Raw genomic sequence first — 20346 nt, forward strand, 5'->3', positions numbered from 1 at the left:
TTCTTAAAGGAACAGTCTACTCCAGAATTATTGTAGTTTTTAAAAATAATAGATAATCCCTTTATAACCCATTCCCCAGTTTTGCATAACCAACACAGTTATATTAGTATATTTTATAGTTTTGTTTATAACTTGTATCTAAGACACTGCAGACTCCCCCTTATTTCAGTTCTTTTGACAGACATGCATTTAGCCAATCAGTGCTGACTCAAATAACTCCACGTGAGTGAGCACAATGTTATATATAGCACACATGAACTAGCACTGTCTGAGAAAAACTGTCAAAATGAACTGAGATAAGAGGCGTCCTTCAATGACATAAAAATTAGCATATGAGCATCCTTAGGTTTAGGTTTCAACAAAGAATAACAAGAGAACAAAGCAAATTTGATGGTAAAAGTAAATTGGAAGGTTAAATTGAAAGCCCTATCTGAATCATGAAAGTTTCATTTTCACTAAACTGTCCTTTTAAATACAGCATAGTTATTTACTATGATTTAGCAATGGTCCCTTTTGTTGAAAGGCTTTCAAAGAGAGAGATCAGAAGCCTGAACACATAAAGCCTTGACAAATTTGTGTGCACACACCACCACATTAGGCAGCAGTAGAACTCACAGATTTAAAATATAACCATTAGCCTGTAAAATAGGTTAACATTTACGCACACACTACAGTAGTCAGGAGTTAAAAGTGAACTCAATGTTAGACAGAAAAAAATGTTTTGTTCTTCTGCTGCAATTTTGTAGACAGCCAAGATTTCAAACGCTCTCTGCTTGCTCGTTTCTAAAATGAATCTGGTTCAGTCAATGTTATTGCTCATGTTCACAGATCCAGAAATCCAGGCCTGTCTGAAACCCTCTGGAAATGACTAACAGGCATAAGAAAATGTTTGACACCAATTGTGTGGCACAAAAAAAAAAAAAAGAAAAAAGGTCACTATAATCTAAATGTAATGTTTTCTAATGCCCCACCTCCCCATCTTGAGTATGTGTCTAGAGTGCTAGGCAGTAAAAAGCCCTCAAATTAGAACAAAAAATGGCAATTAGCAATTTGAGCCTAATAATTGTGTAATGGCTCTAAAATTCTCAGATACATCCCTCTGAATTTAGCCTAGCCTATAACTCATTTTAAAGTCTGCTTTTTCTTGTGGCATCTGCAAGAGAAATTAATCTTAATGCCAAGATGTAAGGGACAGTATACACTCATTTTCATATAACTGCATGTAATAGACACTACTATAAAGAATAAGATGCACAGATACTGATATAAAAATCCAGTATAAAATGGTTTAAAAAAAACTTACTTAGAAGCTTTCAATTTAGCTCTGTTGAAAAGGCAGTTGGAAAGCCCACTGCAAGTGGGAAATAAGACACTCCCCCCCTCCCCCTTTACACAAACAGGAGCAAGCTGGAGAAGGTAGCTGACGGTATTCAAATAAAACCTTGGGGCTTGGTTAGGAGTCTGAAAATCAGAGCAATGTTATTTAAAAATAAGCAAAATTATACTTTTTAAAAAAAAAAAAAAACACTTTATGGGCTCTATAAATAGATTGTCTACAAAACATCTATGCAAAGAAAATATGAGTGTATAATGGCCCTTTAAGAGAATTTTGGCAAGACATATGAGATTGTTATAGCAAAAATAGTGCAAATTTCTAAAACTACAGAAATGTTATAAGATGGAAAATGTGAGATATTAAAAAGGTAAAATTGTTTTAGTCCAGGTTACTTGCAGTTATAGACAACCACTCATCTAGGATATTAACCAAGGTCTACATCTTCAGGCAAAGGCCCAGCTTGATGCTTTATTAAAAGGGTACCATAGTTACTTAGGTTTCGTTTATGCCAATACAAATCTAGGACTCTGAAAACTTTTAAGTAGCTAAATATCAGAGCTTTCAACCATCCTGAACCAATAAATCTCCCAGTTTCCAGAACAAAACCAAGTACTGAACCAATTATGTCCATGACTCTCCCTGACTCAGCTCACAGCCCACCCATGGCAACCACATCTACATAACCATTTCAAGCTCCGCCATGAAGGTCATGACTCCAACTTTATATTACCTGGCTCCATCCAAAAGCCTCCCATATTCAACATAAGAATGGTATCTAGGCAATTTTAAGAGGTACGAAGAAGTCAGAATAGTGAGTTAGTGTCATCCACGTTATCTAAAAAGTATAAATTCTAAAATAAAAATTATAGTTTTCACTCATACCTTTTACATCCATCTAATTAGCAAATTTTGCTGAGATTTACTATGTGTTTTCTTCAGTAATTGCTTCATAACAGGAACATTTTAAGCCTATAATTAAGTAGAGCTAGAGATACAGATATTTGACTCCCTTTCTTTACAAAGATTTGTTTGTAAATGGCTAAAGAAGAAAAAAACAGCTTGGTCAGAAATTTGGCATAGAGATAGGTATGTGAACCTAGATTGTGTCTATAAAAAAAGTAATATAAAATCAAACAGTAATTTTAAAAATGCGTGTTTCTTAAAGGCAGTGTTTTGTAAGAAATGTCCATAAGATAGGATGAAAATAGTTAACTGATCCCGTTTGCATTTATAGTTGGCATCAATGTAACGTATGCCTTTTTTTTTTTTTTTTTTTTTTTTTATATAAATGGTCATAATTCAGAATAGAATAACACATTTGGCTGAAATTTTGTACATTTATTTGGTTGTAAATGTGTCTGCTATGAAGTGATAAAGAAACATAGTGCCATATTTAGATGATGCTAAACATCATGTGCATATACAATATGCATAATTAAATATTTTTTGTATTGGATTTAATTTATTTAAAGGTCCATCCCAAAGCCACGGTGCAACTTACAAGGGAATATTCCATCTGATCAAGTGTAAAACAAACGTAGAGTAATTCTGAAATGGTATCTTTCAATGAGCCAGCCAAACACTCATGAGACCATTTACTTACAATTTAAGATAGTAATATAAAATATTTTAAATTATACATAGTAAACACTATATTAAAAAAAATTTCACTATTTAATTCATTCCAATTTCATGTAATTTTGTTTCTGTGAACTTGAGGGTACAGAGCAGACTTCACAAGACTGACCTAACCACATTTCTGTACCTCACAGGTCTCAGCACAGATAAGGTAAGGAACTGCAAAATAATGGAGATGTTACTCGCTATTTGACAGGGGATTTCCTTGTTTACTGCATTAAAAAGTACACATTGGCACCTCCATATAAGGCAAGTAGTAGGTGCACTATGAAAAACAACTGCTGCATACGATGCTAATATACTGCAAGAAAGCAAAAATTATTTTAAATTACAAGGTATTTTCTGTCCCTTTAAGAGAATTTTCCATTTCAGAAAATTGTAATTTAACTCTAAATATCACATGGAGTATTTTTTACAAAGAGTTTCATAACTCATTATACATCAGGCTTAAAAGTAATAAAAGCCAGGGGTGGCTGGAAACATACAAGACTTCTATTTCAAATGTGTAATATGACCCTCTCGATGTCATAAGTATTTCATTAAAATGGTGAATATTTAATCCACTTGACTTGGAGCAGCAAACATTTTGAATAAGCATGCACTGCAATGTGCCAATAACACTTGATAGAGCCATACACATATGAAGCAAACGTATGTGGGAGAGGGATAGCTTCTCAATACATAGTCATACATATGGGTATAGATATACAACTGTGATGTGCAAATAGACACTCACACGACCATCTGCTCAAATACATGCACATGTATATCCACAATGATCACCTAGCTATTAAGGTTTTAAAGTATTTATTTGAAAAAGAAGGGCTTATGGGCCTTTTTAATGGTATACCACAAGTGCATATAGTTCACCAGTATTACAATTTTACAGACATACTGGTTTGCTGCGTAGAAGTTCTTTACAATGGGATGTGGCTACTGAGGAACTTTTGAGTTTCTTTTTTACATAGAGATGTTCAGGTGATATTTTCTAGTCGGCTTTTTACAGCAATGCTGCATCACTTTTAAGTGTTTAAACATTTGGGTATTATGGCCCTTTAAGTTTTTTTTCTATTTCACCCCTCACAAAACTCACATTGTTTGAAAGTGTAAGTAGTTACATTTTAAGCAGTGGGTCATGGGCATTTCTAGGGCTTAAGGTAGCTGAGATCAAGGAGTTTGTAATCCCTACCTCGATCATCCAGCTCCCTGAAGCTTCCTATAGCAGCCTGGCACTTCTGGGTTATGGAGCTTGGTGGCATCAACCCGGTGATGCCAGGCCACTTGACCATATAGTAGTGCCCAGGTAAGTGCACAGAGGGGGGTGCACTTAGCTCTGAAAGCATCCCCCCAGGATGAAGACACATGCTCAGATGTCTAGCAGCAAAAGCGTTGAATGCTCAGATGTCTATAGGTTGATCATCGCATCAGTGACCATCTATGAGCAATAGGCATATGGAATAATGTCAGGTAGATGGAAGAAACACCTATGTTGCCTGCCACAGTACATAGAGGTACATCAGACCCCTCACACGAATGCATTATATAAAATAGAGTTCTTAAAAAAAATAAAGTTTACATATTAGATATAGACATATCATAATTTCTTAGGACACAACATTACCAAAACTAAAACTCTTGTTTACTCAAAGCACATGTCAAAACTGTGGAAAATATCCCCAGTATTTAAGGGGTTAAAAAAATTATGTGTCTTTAGGTGCACTTTAGATCACCATTTTGCAAAGAAATAATGTAGTGCATGATTTGCATAGTATCAATTTGACATTTAGTTTATTAGTATCACATGTAAAACAGGGTTGTCTAACCATTTAAAAAACAAAACAAAAAACTTTTTTCTCCCACTTGAAAAACCATTAAACATGTTTTACAATATTGTCATTAATCTCAAAAATACATTTGACAGATAGCAGTATATTAATTTTCTATGTGAAGTTAAAAAAAAAATATATATAAAAATAGAATATATATATATATACATACACACACATTATATATATATATATATATATATATATATATATATATATATATATATATACACACACACACTACAATAGCTGAAATTAACCACAATAGACAACAAAAAGTGAAGAACCAGAAAGCACATGCACCTATATGCAAAAAAGGTGTCCATTCAGAAGGCATCACTAGGTTGTATTACATGATTTCTTAAAAACAAAGCTGTAAAATCTTTAATAAACAACCAAACAGAACATGCTATTTATATACATGTGCAAATATTTATTTACATGTCTAACTGTATTATGTGTGTCTAGGTTTATTAAATGGTCTATTTTAACTACTTTTAAGCAACTAAGAACTGACAATAAACGTCACTTATGTCACACAGCTCAGAAGACTGATCTGCTGATGAAAGATTATTTTTCCATGGATGCTGAATAATCCTATTTAACTGTACACATAAGCAACGATGATGCTGTAGTTTAAAGAGACAGTTAATGTTAAACTATGCATCAATGTAAAATAAATAAACCCATAGAGTAGTTTTATAAGTAGTTATGTGAAATACTAAAGCATCTTGCACTTAGCACAGGATGTGAAGCAACTGAACAATCATTTACGTTTTTGCAGTGCTGCTAGTAGTGTGCTCTGAAACATGCAGGAAGTGTTTTGTATTCAACATCAGAGACAGTATTTTGTCATGAAAATCAGACAATACATAACTAACCTCACCATAAGCATCATAGATACAGATGCTGGGAGCAAGTGAACTAATTTATTATCACTGGCCTTTAAAAAGTAATAATAATATTTACAATCACAAGGGGAGATACCAGTTGGATACAAATCTATATTTTAGATTAAAAATTATATCTCTGCCCCATCAAACATAAAAAAATTGTAACTTTTAAGATTCACAGATAGCTGAAGTAGAATATGTAAAGGACTCTTTAAATCAAAATCTTGATTTAAATTGAGACTAAATACAAACAGAACCAGTTGCATCTCAAAACCAGTTGTGCATAAACAAGTGCAACCAAATATCCGACAGGACAACTAAAGCATTTGTCTAAAGGGTGTAAGTAACCTAATTAAAGGCAGTCAGACGAACATGAAGGTAAATCACATGAATACTGTACAATAAGAGCAATTCATTTTAACTTAGAGCAAGTACTTGACAGTGCACATACTTTGGCACCTTCAGTACATTTCAGACCCACATTACTCAACATCCACCACCCACTTTCCTCTGCATCAACACTCAGAAAAACAGCACACCTTTGATTCTGTAAATCCTAACTAGTTACTCTCAGATCAATCAGGATAAGGCTTAACAAGTGAGATAAAAGTTAAAAAAGTGCACGTTTTTATCACAGCAAAATGAATAAATCTGTATACAAGTTATACAGGCTGAAAGCTTTGCGATGTCTGATTAGTAGCAGATGTGCAAAAGCAATGTAAAAACTACAAACTCTTCCTAAACCAGTCCTCTCCCTTATATAGCTGGAATTGTTCTCTCCTGTCACTTGCAAAAGCTCCAAATCTCACCTGTGCAGATGTCTAACCATATCTCAGGCCTCTGGTCCCTGGAGTCAGCTCCTAACAACAATAGTCCAATGCCCACACAATACACTAAAGAGAACAACCACGTCCACCTCCTCTCTCAGTCTCTGACTTCCTCCTGTGCCATAAACCAGCCCCTTAAAGGGGAGGGGGCCAACCTGTTATTACTGTTCTGCAGAGCAGGCAGCCGTGGGAGGAACTCTTATCCTAGGTGCTTTCCCGATGCCTTTCCCAAAAAGACTTTGCCAACTCTCCTAAACGATATATGCTGGAGCAGGTATTTTCTGTGTAATGTTTTGCTAGAACCGAATAGTAAAAGTTTTAGTCACCGGTAAAACAAACAGTGGGACTTTGTTATGGTGTCTTCTCTAATTATCAGGTTGTAAAGCACTTTGCTGAAGTGATTTATTGTCATTTTACCAATTTAGGAGGTAAATGTTAAAAAATTACAAACCTGCAAATAAAAAGGCTCAGCAAACTCTAAAACTCCTATCATACACAGTGACTTATTTTCTCCGCAGTATTATTTTACTTTAATATTTTGGGGTGTAAGTTCCTGTTTTCCCCATAGACTTTCCCCAGCCAGCCCTGCACACCTACATGATACATTGTATAAACCCTCAGCCTACAGGTTTTTATTATACATTTGTAACTGTTTGCTGTACACAGACACATATGAGAAAATAATGATCACACAGCACACACGGGGCTCCATGTACTAAGCAGTCAGCGAGCTACCCGCAACAAATCTCGCGTCAAAACTCGCAAACTGATATGTACAAAGTCGTCAACTATGTTCAAACTCGCATCTTTAAAATTGCGAGCGTACTTATCCGCCAAACCTCGCTACCTCTCCATTTTTCACTGTAATTAGACACATTTCACCACCAACTCGCCAAAAACGAATGTACTAAAAAATCTATTTGTCCGCTCGCTACAATTTCCGCTTCCACCTCGTTATTTTTGCCTCGCCACCTTTTAGGTGGCGGGCAAGGTACAAAACAATAGGAAAGTCAATCTAGACGCCAGTCTAGACATATATAAAAGGCAGTAATATCAGCATTGTACAGCATAACTGGCGTCTAATTTGTCTCTCATTTCCATGTACATAAATTGCGCCAAATTTGTCGACTGTAATTAAAGAGTAATCTATATTTTAAATTTGTATTGTATAGTTGTCAATCTTTATAATTATTTTTATATTAATATTTATATATTATCAGATCCAGATGAAGCCATATCCAAATTGTAAATAAATATTACAAAAATAACGCTCTGTTATCACTCTTCAAAAAATTTTGAACAATAATAAAGTTGTTTAGATAAGTTGAACTTTTATAGGAGAAAAATTCTATTCCCGCGACTACTATGATGTTCGTGACACCTTGCATGTCACGTGTTAATAATTGGCCAGACAATTCAACTGAAAGTTAAGTACATCAGCTTAGTCGCGGCGAGCGAGGCGTCAAATTTATCAATAATCCGCCACTGCTCGTGGCGGGCTAGACTTGTCTATTTATTGGGGGATTATTAGTACATAGTGACAGCGGACACCATTTCGCCCGCGGCGAGTAACGGCGAGTTTATCCGCGTTTAAAATGACGGATGAATTGACGGCTTAGTACATGGAGCCCACAGTCTTAAAAGGACAGGCAAAAACCCACACTGCCTTTAAAGTGACAACTTGCACCACAAGCACACAGTCTTAAAGGGATACTAACCCCAAGTTTTTTCTTTCATGATTCAGATAGAGCATGCAATTTTAAGCAACTTTCTAATTTACTCCTATTATCAATTTTTCTTTGTTCTCATGTTATCTTGATTTGAAAAAGCAGTAATAAAAGGTTAGGAGCTGGCCCATTTTTTAGTTCAGCACCTTGGTAGAGCTGCTGATTGGTTTGCTACATTTAGCCACAAATCAGCAAGTGCTACCCCTGTGCTGAATAAAAAATGGTCTGGCTCTAAAGCTTACAGTACTGCTTTTTCAAATCAAGATAGCATGAGAACAAAGAAAAATTGAAAATAGGAGTAAATTAGAAAGGTGCTTAAAATCTCATGCTCTATCTGAATCATGAAAGAAAAAAATTGGGTTTAGTATCCCTTTAAAGGGACAGATCACAGTAATGTTCACACACCTCAACCTTAAAGGGACACTGAACCCAAAAAATTATTTCGTGATTCAGAAAGAGCATGACATTTTAAGCAATTTTCTAATTTACTCCTATTGTCAAATTGTCTTCATTCTCTTGGTATCTTTATTTGAAATGCAAGAATGTAAGTTTAGATGCCGGCCCATTTTTGGTGAACAACCTAGGTTGTCCTTGCTGATTGGTGGACAAATTCATCCACCAATAAAAAAGTCTTAAAGGGACAGATCACAGTAATGGTCACAAAGCACAACCTTAAAGGACAGTTCAGCACCTGCTCACACACAACCTTCAGTGGGTAAACTCACACCACACGCACAGTTTTAAAGTGAGCAATAACTGTATGCATCTGCACGCAACGCACTCAGCCTTCAAGGGATGCTTTGTCTTAAAGGGTCAGGGGGCAGTGCCTACACACAGCCCTCACAGCCTTTAAAGTGACAACTTGCACCACAAGCACACAGTCTTAAAGGGAAAGATCCCAATAATGTTCGCACAGCGCAACCTTAAAGTACAGCTTGGCACCTGCTCACACATTCTTAAAGGGGCAGACACACACAACCTTTAGGGGGTAAACTCACACCACACGCACAGTCTTAAAGGAAGCGATAACAGTATGCATCTGCATGAAGTGCACACTGCCTTAAAGGGACATAATGTATTAACCCTTTCAGTGCTAATGACGGCTCTGAGCCGTCGCAGAGGTTCCCACTCAGGTGCTAACGACAGCTCAGAGCCGTCGCTAGCACTCTCCCACCTTGAGGGAGATCTGGGGGCTCCCAACTGCTCCTACCCTGACAATCGGGCCTGTATAGTGACAGGCATCGGCGGTGCTTCACGTTATGCGCGTTGATGTCACTGCACAACTTTATTTAAAATTGACAATGTTAAGTATAGGAATAGGGGGCTTAAAAAAGTTAAAAAATATTTTTTTAAAAAACTTAAAACAGCTTAGCACCCAGGTGGGAAAGTGCTTAGCACTCAAAGGGTTAAAGGGACAAGGGCACGTGCACACACACACAGTGCAGTCACAGGACAACTTGCACCACACACAGCCTTAAAGGAAGAGCTCACATCATGCACATTCTTCAAAGGACAGGCACACAGGCTTTTTAGCACACCCAAATGCACAAAACCTTAAAGGGGCAGCTCATACCAGGCGCACACAATTGTAATGGTATAGGTGCACAAATACAGCGCACACAGGCTTAAAGGAAAAGATCACATTACGCTTAAACAGTCTCATGGAAACACTCACACAACGCACACAGTCCTTTAAAAGTAAACTTTTTCCTTTGTTTAAAAAGATCTGGAATGTTAGATATATTTTTGATGGAGTTTAACTCTTCAGTTGTAATGAAGATGCACTATAACTTACTTTTTAATGAAGCGCTGAAATTTAAGGCTGTGTGTGAATGCTGTGAGCTTTCCTTTTAAAGCTGTGTGTGAACATTGTGATCCTTTCCTTAACAACTGTGCATGTGTGAGTTTTGGACTATCGCCCAAGTGACCAGAATGACACATTTGCTCATAGAAATAGGCTCACTTACAGATATAAATATAGCATACTCACTAGGGTTGCCACCTCTGCCATGTTTTCCTGGACACTTATGAGTTACACATGTTGCAGGGTGTGCAGAGGGAACATGCATTGCGCCCGTGACAGCCCTATTCATGTTTCTCCTTGCACACCCTGCAGCATATGTAACTCATAAGTATCCATGAAAACATGGCCTGACAACTCTAATACTCGCACACACTGCCTCACATGACAAATACACAGCTATTCATAACACACAGTGTAACAGGAAATATGCAGGTTGGCAGGAGGCTTAGGTTAGCCTGTAAGCAGGTCATTCGGTAGATGTACAGACTGAATTTGAGTGTGATCTGTGTGTGTCTCAGCGGTTTGTTGGCCTAGGTGGCTAGAAAAGTAAAATATGAGAGTCAGCTGACAGTCGGCAGGTAGTTGAGGTGGATAAATAATATGCTATATTAATTACAAGCAGTGATTAACATGAGAAAGGTTCCTAAAATAATGTTATTGCACATAGAAATTTAAAACATTGCTACTGGGGATATTTATGATTATACAATGAGCAATTGCATTGCAATATAGTTATTAAATGAAATTGCCTTTAATTAGTAACTTTATATTTAAACAGATTACATTGCATTTAAATTTAGATGTTTAAAAATAAAAGAAAAAAACATTAGAAAAAAAATGTCTAATATAAATCAAGAAACCAGCATTGATGATACTTATCTTATTTACTGTTGAGTAGAGATCCCTGTCAATTGGGTTTACTCACAGCGAATAGTTCTTGGCGATAATCAGCAAATAAAATGCAAAAACATTATCATCTCCAACTAATGATCGAAACTCAAATTTGTTAAGATATGAGGGAAATGGTTCCCTACTTTTACTAAATTATCTGCGCAACTTACGCTTTGCCCACATCCACAAGTTCTCAATATTTTGGGTACGAATTTCCTCATTCTCTGGTTGCACAAACATCTGCTGATGGACCACCATGGAATGTTGGTAGATTCCATTTCCAAGCAGTTCAATATTTTTATAGGCCCACCATCCATCAGAAATTATATGACTCCTGGGCAATATTTGCTGCTGTATTACACATTCGAGGGTGGCAGCTGTTTGGCCAGGAACAATACGTAGGAAACATCTTTTTGAGTGTCTTTCTATTCCTACAAACACCCAGTGTCCTTCCAGCTGTTGTATTTTCATAAAAGTACTTGCTTTCATCAATCTCTACTACAATAGGGTTTCCATCTTTATCAAATCCACAGAATTCGGTAAAGGAACATACCTAAATATTTCCCACATTACTCTCAGCAGAAATTGAACCAGTCCACTAATGTATTTATTTTTGGATTCTGGCTTCGTTCTGTGCCAAGTTCTAGGAATATCTTGTTTCCAGCAGTACATCCAAAAAAATATTTGCTTAAAACCAGATGACTACAAGTAAAAAAAAACAAACCATAACCTTTCATACGCATGTTTTACATACCCAGCATTTTTAATCAATGTCATGAATATCATTTTGCAATTGACAGTGTTGGTTACAGACTTCACATATGTGACTGTTTCGTATTGACCTATGACTGGCTAGCCAACACATTGATGCCTCTGTGTCATGGAGCTCCTTTGCAAGGCTTGAAAGTCTCCATATCTCACTTTGAATGTCTGCTGCTTCCATTATATTTTGAACTATGGTGGTTCGATTTAAAGATGGTATTTCTGCCATTACCACTTTCAGGGCCATCTTTAACACAGGACAAAAGGGGCAGCTGCCCAGGGCCCAGTTTCTGTTGAGGGGCCCAAGAGTCCTAAAAAAAAAATAAAAAAAAAATAAAAAATTTATGGTTCATACCATGTGACATGGGGAACACACACATTCAGTCCTAATACTGTCAGAGTCAAAAGTACTCTGTTTATATTTATTTTTTTAAATAACTGTGCCAGACAATGCCGGTGTCATGTGACATGCCAAGCTATTGCCATGTGCTGTTTTAGAAGTGCACAGTGCAGCACTGAATGCAAAGCACTAACTCGGCATCCAGCCATTCCCACTGCATCAGAAAAGGTCCTACTGGGGTTACCACTGTTACCAGGTCACTGCTCTGGTGGTGGGGATTTTTTCTGGGTAGGGCTGACTGTAGGCGCATGCAACAGAAAGCTGGATCGGCAAGGACGTGAGGATTTGAGCATCTGTGCAGCTGCATACACTGCTCTCTTCAGTCTTGAGGCTGTGTGACTCATCTCATGGTCAGATTTGATAGAGTCTCTCTAAGAAAGAAAATATCAGGTATACCCCAGTGGATGGTGCTATTATATAAGGCAAAAACACTCCAAGAAACCGGTTATACCTCAAAAATAACCGAATATAAACTAAAAAAGTTTAATGGAAATTAGAAAGTGCAATGATCTCAGAGTGCGCCCGAGCGTTCTCTAAATGAGGGATACTCGGTCTTAATTTGCCAGGTGTGCTAGAAGTAATTAATTAAGGTCTTTAGAAATATATATATATATAGGTTCTTTTAGCAAGTATGTGTTTAACGTTGGTGATTATTACTTAAAAAAACAATTGGTTGTTCCAATATATGTTGAATAAAATAATTGATCAATTTGAGTGGTATAAATGACATACTCAGACATTAAAATAAATATATTTTTACTGATAAAACAAATGTAAATAACAATAAATAATTAAATGAATACAGTTGATACAGTAAATAATCTATAATGTCGCAATTATAATATACATAAATTTCATAAGAGAAGAGAATAAAATTTGATAATGTACTTTATTTTTTATTTAAAAAATGGACCAGATCCGGTACTTTAACCATTAATAAAATCGCATAGTTATGGACACACAAATAGATGTAGGTTGTTCACAGTTATTAAAAATGTATGTTTTGCTGAATTGATGTATATTTACACTATTTAAACTTGATTAGACAATTAGTGTGTGATATATGATAGTGGATAATTTAATTATAAGGTCATATTTTATATTGGATTAAAAATTCTCACTTGTGAGCCAAGTAATTGTATAGATAAATATATGAAATAAAATACAAAACAGTCAGTAAAGAGAACCAAGCTGATCAATAAACATTGGGAAAAACAACTGCCAAATAGATAAATATAGTCTTCTTGCAATATATTCAATTCTTATTGCTCAGCTGTGTTAATGTTATCTCCCATGAGTTTATAAAGTGGTGTGCCCGGGACTTTTAAAGTTATATTTAAAAGGTACCTTTGTTGATGATTGACGGCAGAATAATTCTGTTTACTATACCGGTATAGATCTTGGATATATGTAGTGCTATCTGTTAGTGAGATGCTTCTAGTTCTGTTTCTTTGAAAACTTTTTTCAAACCTTGAAAGAAGAACCCTCCAGGAGTTATTTTGGAATCCGACGGCTTGAAATAGTGGATGAACTTGATGCGGTGTGTTGTAAAAGAGGAAGGACCCACCAGGGGGTATTTTGGAATCCGACGGCTTGAAATAGTGGATGAACTTGATGCGGTGTGTTGTAAAAGAGGAAGGACCCACCAGGGGGTATTTTGGAATCCGACGGCTTGGCATGGTAGAAGAACTTGATGCGGTGTGCTGATTTTGTTATAGCCGCAAATCTTTATCTCAATGTTGTAGTAGATTAACTTGATGCGGTATGTAGTAAAAACGGAAGAACCCACCAGGGGGTATTTTGGAATCCTACGGCTTGGAATAGTAGATTAACTTGATGCGGTGTGCTGATTTTGTTATAGCCGCAAATCTTTATCTCAGTGTTTGCAGGTTTACGCTGACAAAATTTCTTTTCTTCAGCTCCCTCTAGATAAGTTCCTATGTGTGTATATATATATATATATATATATATATATTAAACACGCTGCTTTATTAAAGTTAATACAAATTCATCAGTTAATACTTGTCATTTATATGTATTTCCAATTTAAAAAGCAGAAATTAGATTAAATTTAGCGTCTCTATACGGTGGAACAATAGAGATAAATTAAATTACTATAATATAGGTAAGGTAGTATTATATTTTTATACTTCTAGCACACCTGGCAAATTAAGACCGAGTATCCCTCATTTAGAGAACGCTCGGGCGCACTCTGAGATCACTGTATCCATGCAGTATTGGACAGACAGCTTCCAGTCTGCTGGTCCCCTTAGCCCTGCTCTTTCTGCTGTGGCCCTAAGATCAACTAACTGAAGTTTGTTAGGGGAACAGTACTTTGTTGAAAGGTGTCAGTGGGAAGAATAAGTGAGTGCACACACACCCCTCCCCATGCAGCATTGTCTAGTGCAGGGTGAGAGGGAACTTGTTCCTAGCAAAGAAGTGACATGTACTGATGTGGCTGATGTATAGTGTCATGCTGATAGTTCACACATTAATGTAAGGTTTATTTTTATAGTTTTTGTTTTCTCTCTGTCTCAGATTTTACAGCTTCCCATAGTAGTTCTGCTGTTCCAGTCACTAAACTTATATTTGTCTGCACCTCTATGCTTCCTCCTCAATCTTTACCTTGCTTTGCTCCTGTTGGCTGCCCTAAATCTCTTTAACCAGCTAACCTCACACCAGATTCACATTCAAAAGAATATTAAATTAATCCACAGTGGAGGAATTTATATATTTATTTACTTATTAGTACTGCTTAGGTCCAGTTTCACATATTGCAATTTATTTCATTTTTTTAAATGATTAGCCCAGCAGTGGATGATCCACTGCTGGGCTAATAATAAAAAAAAAAAAAAAAATTTGATTTAGTTGTTTTTTGGGATGTTGGGGTGGAGAGCGAAATTACATGGGGGGGAGGAGGGGCAAGCCAATTTTTGCCCAGGGTCCAGTCAATATTAAAGACGGCCCTGACCACTTTTATTGGATTATGGCCTTAATTTACACAGAGCAGTATCTGAAACTGGCCCTCTCTGTCAGCTGTAGACAATATTGCACTCCCTTTCTTATGAAGTGTAGCAAGAGATGCTGTTTGCCAATATTTGAACTGAATAAAATGTTAATGTTTTTATAGTAACTGTGATGGACACCAGCTACCCTGACTGGGTAGCTCCGCCAACAGGGTCCGTCCTGTACCTGGAACTTGTAGCTAAAGAGCGGAGATAAGTGATTATAGCCAGAGCCCACCCAAATAACCAGAAAAAAACTGTATTCAGGTGAAACGCGAACAGACTTTATTGTAAAACACACACACTTATATACCCACAGCTCATCATGATAAGGTCTGAAAACCCCAAGTTCCCAAGGGAGCTCCCTTCCGACAATCACCCGAACTCTTGCCCTTCTAAGGGGGTACCAATCCCCAAAAGAGTGGAGCTCTGGGATAAAGGACTGCTGGAGTGACCTGTGGTAAAGGTTAGCGGGTGTCCGGGGTAGCCCAGCCGGTTAGTAGTTCCAGGAGCCCGGCCAGCCGAATAGGGGTCAGGCGGTAAGTGATCAGCTCTTTTATGAGGAGGTACAAACACTAAAACATTAAACAGGGAGAGTTTGGGAGATCCCATAAGCCATGAAACGGCCAAAACTGGTGTAATAAGTAGTGAGCCAGGTAGTAGGGGCAGTGAGGGTAGCCTTGGCAGCCTGGTATCCGTGACATTAACGATACATAAGCCCTTGATTGGAAGGTAACCTAAACATCCTGCTATCTATACAATGGCATGTTTTCAATGCATTTGCCTCTTAATGTGTGGAAGGTCATCATTGTGGAAGGTCATCATTGTTTCACCAAATTATATTGATACATGTATTGGCAGCCAGGCTTTCATTCATGAAGTATAAGATACTTCATGTAGAAAGCTCGTTTATTTGTTTCAATCGATCGCCGTTCTTAGCTGCTGCAGCAGCCCACAGCTAAAAAATTTTTTGGCCAAGAGGTGAAGTTTTCACCTCTTAGCCAAAAGCCGTGCGGTAAATCCGGCTTGGTGCAGCTAAGAACGGCGATCGGTTGAAACAAATAAAGGAGCTTTCTACATGAAGTATCTTATACTTCATGAATGAAAGTCCCCTTTATTTTTTTCAATAGTCAATCCTAGCATTTGTAAAACGCTAGGATTGACTTTCACTTTAACATGAACATTTTTTACAAGATGCAACTTACACACATAAGATAAGTTCACAGCAAGTATAAGGTCAATTAATAAAAAGATTCATTATTTGATTTGTTTTGTGCAAAATATGTTCTCTGTGTGCATTATGTATGTTTTCCTGCATACTGTGACCTTCCCCTTTTAAGTCTGTGTTTGGTGTGCATGTGGAGTGATCTTTCCCTTTTTAAAGGCTGTGTGTGTTGTGTTTTTATATTTGATTGCACAATTAAGACTGTGTGCATGTGGTGTGGATTTTTAAGGCTCTGCGTGTATGTGTCAGCCTGTAGCTAGTTTAAGACTTGAGGGATGAGCTGTCCATTTAAGGCTGTGTGTGATATGTTTGTTTATACATGCTGTTTGGTCAATGTGTTTTTGGGTGTGCTTTCAAATTGTGTTTTGTTTGTGTATCAGCGCTTTTAAGTTTGTGTGTACATGGTGTGATCTGTTTCTTTAAAGATGTGTGCACTGTGTGTGTGTGCCTGTACCATTAAGACAGTGTGCAGTGATGTGAGATGTCCATCCACGGCTGTGTGTGCAAAGTATGTGTTTGTGCATGCTATGATCTGTCCCTTTAAGACTGTGCAAGCGTAATGTGATCTGTGCCTTTTAAGGCTGTGTGTGCTGTGTTTGTGTTTGGTGTGAGCTGCCCCTTTAAGACTGACTGCCCCTTTAAATCTTTGTGCATTCGGGTGTGCTTAAAAGCCTGTGTGCCTGTCCCTTGTGGTCATGGTGTGAGCTGTTCCTTTAAGACTTTGTGTGTGGTGTAAGTTGTCCCTGTAAAGGCTGTAAGTGCTGTGTGTGTATGTGCCACTGTCTTTTTAAGACAGAGCATTGATTTAAGACTGTGTGTCTTGCATGCGGATTCATACTGTCGACGCTACCTTTAAGACTATGCACGTGGTGTGAGTTTACCCACTAAACTTTGAGTGTGTCTACCTCTTTTTAAGACAGTGAGCTGGCAGGAAGCTGCCCTTTAAGGCTGTGCTTAACCCCTTAATGACCAGCGCTGCAGTCCTGGTCTTCTCTCTGCTGCGATCTCACTATTTTTAGCAAGATTGCACAATTTTTACATGCCCCATGAGTGGGGCACTGCAGAAATAGATGTGCAGAGTTACTGATGCCGAGAGGGCCACTCTGTGGCACCTCTCTGCACCGGACAGTGGTGGTGCCGATCGTTGGTGGGTGGGAGCCATAGCAGGGAGGTGGGTGGGTGGCCCATTGCTGCAGGAACTTCCTGATCCTGTGCAGGAGTGCACACAGGGAGGCGTGCAGGGTGTGGGTTACATGGGCACGTGCATGCGCAGCAAATAAAATGTTAGCCTCTGTGAAGGAGGGAGAGGGAGGAAGAGAGAGGGGGGGGGTAATGTTTCCAAAGGGATCTGGGAGGGGGTAGGGTATTGAGGGTGGGCAGCTACACTACAGAAAAATGGGGTATTTATAAAAAAAAAAAGCCAAAATTTTGAACAAACTGGTTACTAGTAGACAGCTGCCAGTACCTAAGATGGCAACATATAGGTAAATGGGGGAGGGTTAGAGAGCTGTTTGGGGGGGGGGGGTCAGGGAGGTTAGGGGGTAAGGGGGGATCCATCACTGCAGAAATAATATAAATTAAAAAAAAAAAAATATATGCCTTTTTATTTTAGTACTGGCAGCAGATTTTCCGCCAGTACTTAAGATGGAGGTGACAATTGTGATGTGGGGGAGGGATGAGAGCTGTTTGAGAGGGGTCAGGGAGGGATCAGGGGATGGGATGTGTCAGGTGGGAGGCTGATCTTTACACTAATGCTAAAATTAACCCTACAAGCTACCTAAACTAACCCCTTCACTGCTGGGCATAATACAAGTTTGGTGCGCAGCTGCATTTAGCGGCCATAAATGTCTGCTATTTCTGAACAAAGGGGATCCCAGAGAAACATTTACAACCATTTTTTTCATAATAGCACAAGCTGTTTGTAAATAATATTAGTGAAAAACCTAAAGTTTGTGAAAAAGTGAACGTTTTCTTATTTGATCACATTAGGCGGTAAAATAGTGGCATGAAATATACCAAAATGGGCCTAGATCAATACTTTGGTTGTCTCATAAAAAAATTATATACATGTTAAGGGATATTCAGGGATTCCTGACAGATATCAGTGTTACAATGTAACTATCACTAATTTTGGAAGAAAAAAAAAAGGTTTGGAAATAGCAAAGTGCTAATTGTACTTGTCCTATAACTTGCAAATAACATGTAAACATTGGATATTTCTAAACTCAGGACAAAAAAAGAAATAGAAACTATGTAGCATCTGTGTTTTTTGGTGGTTGAAGATGTGTAACAGATTTTGGGGGTCAAATTTAGAAAAAGTGTGTGTTTTTTTTTTCCATTTTTTTCATAATATTTTATCATTTTTTTATAGTAAATTATAAGATATGATGAAAATAAAGGTATCTTTAGAAAGTCCATTTAATGGTGAGAATGTATACATATATAATATGTGTGGATACAGTAAATCAGTGTTTTTCAACCAGTGTGCCGTGAGAGATCCTCAGGTGTGCCACGGCAGACTGACAACAGTGCGGGGGGTCCCTCTTTCAAATTTTGAAATATTGGGAGGTATGTGACAGTCTCATCAGGCATCATTTACAACCATGACATTGACATTCATTCACAGACAATCATTATGATTGTTTGTAAAAGAATGTCAATATGTCATGTATAGTTTGTAGGAGGCATGGCATGACAGCACAGCACAGTGTGTGTGTGTATATATATATATATATATATATATATATATATATATATATATATATATATATATATATCCTGTATTAGGCTACAATGTATGATTTTCTAAAATCTTGGTATGGTGGTGTGCCGCAGGATTTTTTAATGTAAAAAAGTGTGCCACGGCAAAAAAAAGGTTGCAAATCACTGCAGTAAATGAGTAAGAGGAAAATTACAGCCAAACACAAACACTGCAGAAATGTAAAAATAGCCCTGGTCCTTAAGGATAAGAAATTTAAAAATGGTCTGGTCCTTAAGGGGTTAATGTGCATAGTGTCAGCTGTTCCTCTAAGGCTGTGTTGCGTGTGGAGCAAGTGGTCCCTTTAAAGGCTGTGAGTACTCTGTGTGTGTGTGCGCATATGCCCCTGTCCCTTTAAGACAGACTGTGAGTGTGGAGTGACTTTACCCATTAAAGTTTGTGTGTGCCTGTCCCTTTAAGACTGTGTGTGTAGGAGGCAAGCTGTCATTTAAGTTGCGCTGTGGGAACATTACTGTGTGCATGTGGTGCTAGTTAAAACTTTAAAGGCTTTGTGGGTTTTTGCCTGTCCTTTTAAGACTGTGTGACCAGGCGCTGAGCTGCCCTTTAAGGCTGTGCTGTGTGATCATTATTTTTCTCAGCAGTTTGTACAGTAGGTACTGAAAGGGCTGCTTTAAAATAATGGTAAATCCTAGCATTTGTGAAACACTAGCTTTTACCATTGGAACAAATGAAGGGGACTTTCATTCATGAAGTATAAAATACTTTATGCTGAAAGCTCCTTTATTTGTTTGCAGCGTTCTCCGCTCTGAGCTCTGAGTTCTCTGCTTGAAATCCTTCTTGACGCCGTATATTTCACGCACGGCTATTGGCTAAAAGGTGGAAACATCGCCTCTCAGCCAAATAGTGTTCTGCCGTGGGCTGCCTTAGCAGCTCAGAGCGGAGAACGCTGCAAACAAATAAAGGAGCTTTCAGCATAAAGTATTTTATACTTCATGAATGAAAGTTCCTTTTATTTGTTCCAATGGTAAATCCTAGCTTTTCACAAACGCTAGAATTTACCATCACTCTAATTGTCTGTGTACAGCAAACAGTTACAAATGTATAAAAACAGGTAGACTGAGGTTTTCATACAATGTATCAAGTAGGTGAGCAGAGCTGGCTGGGGAAAGTCTATGTGGAAAACAGGAACTTAAACCCAAAATATGGCTTCCTTTTTGTTCCTGGAGACACAAACACTGCAGTGTTGTTGGTAGCCCTTATCTGAACCCCCATACCAATTTTTTTATTTGTTTT

The 20346-nt window shown here is 37.7% G+C and overlaps 1 protein-coding gene across 1 annotated transcript in view; it reads right to left on the minus strand.

Annotated features, from left to right (window-relative positions):
* The window catches only part of MCTP2 (multiple C2 and transmembrane domain containing 2), a 438267-nt gene extending 431632 nt beyond the window's left edge, over positions 1-6635 (minus strand). The window contains exon 1 of the mRNA XM_053717625.1: positions 6503-6635. The gene's annotated coding sequence lies outside the window, so the exon portion shown is untranslated. The remainder of the gene's footprint in view (positions 1-6502) is intronic.
* Positions 6636-20346: the final 13711 nt, after the last annotated feature.

This window comes from Bombina bombina, chromosome 6 (assembly GCF_027579735.1).
Source record: "Bombina bombina isolate aBomBom1 chromosome 6, aBomBom1.pri, whole genome shotgun sequence".
In the NCBI taxonomy this organism is placed as follows: domain Eukaryota; kingdom Metazoa; phylum Chordata; class Amphibia; order Anura; family Bombinatoridae; genus Bombina; species Bombina bombina.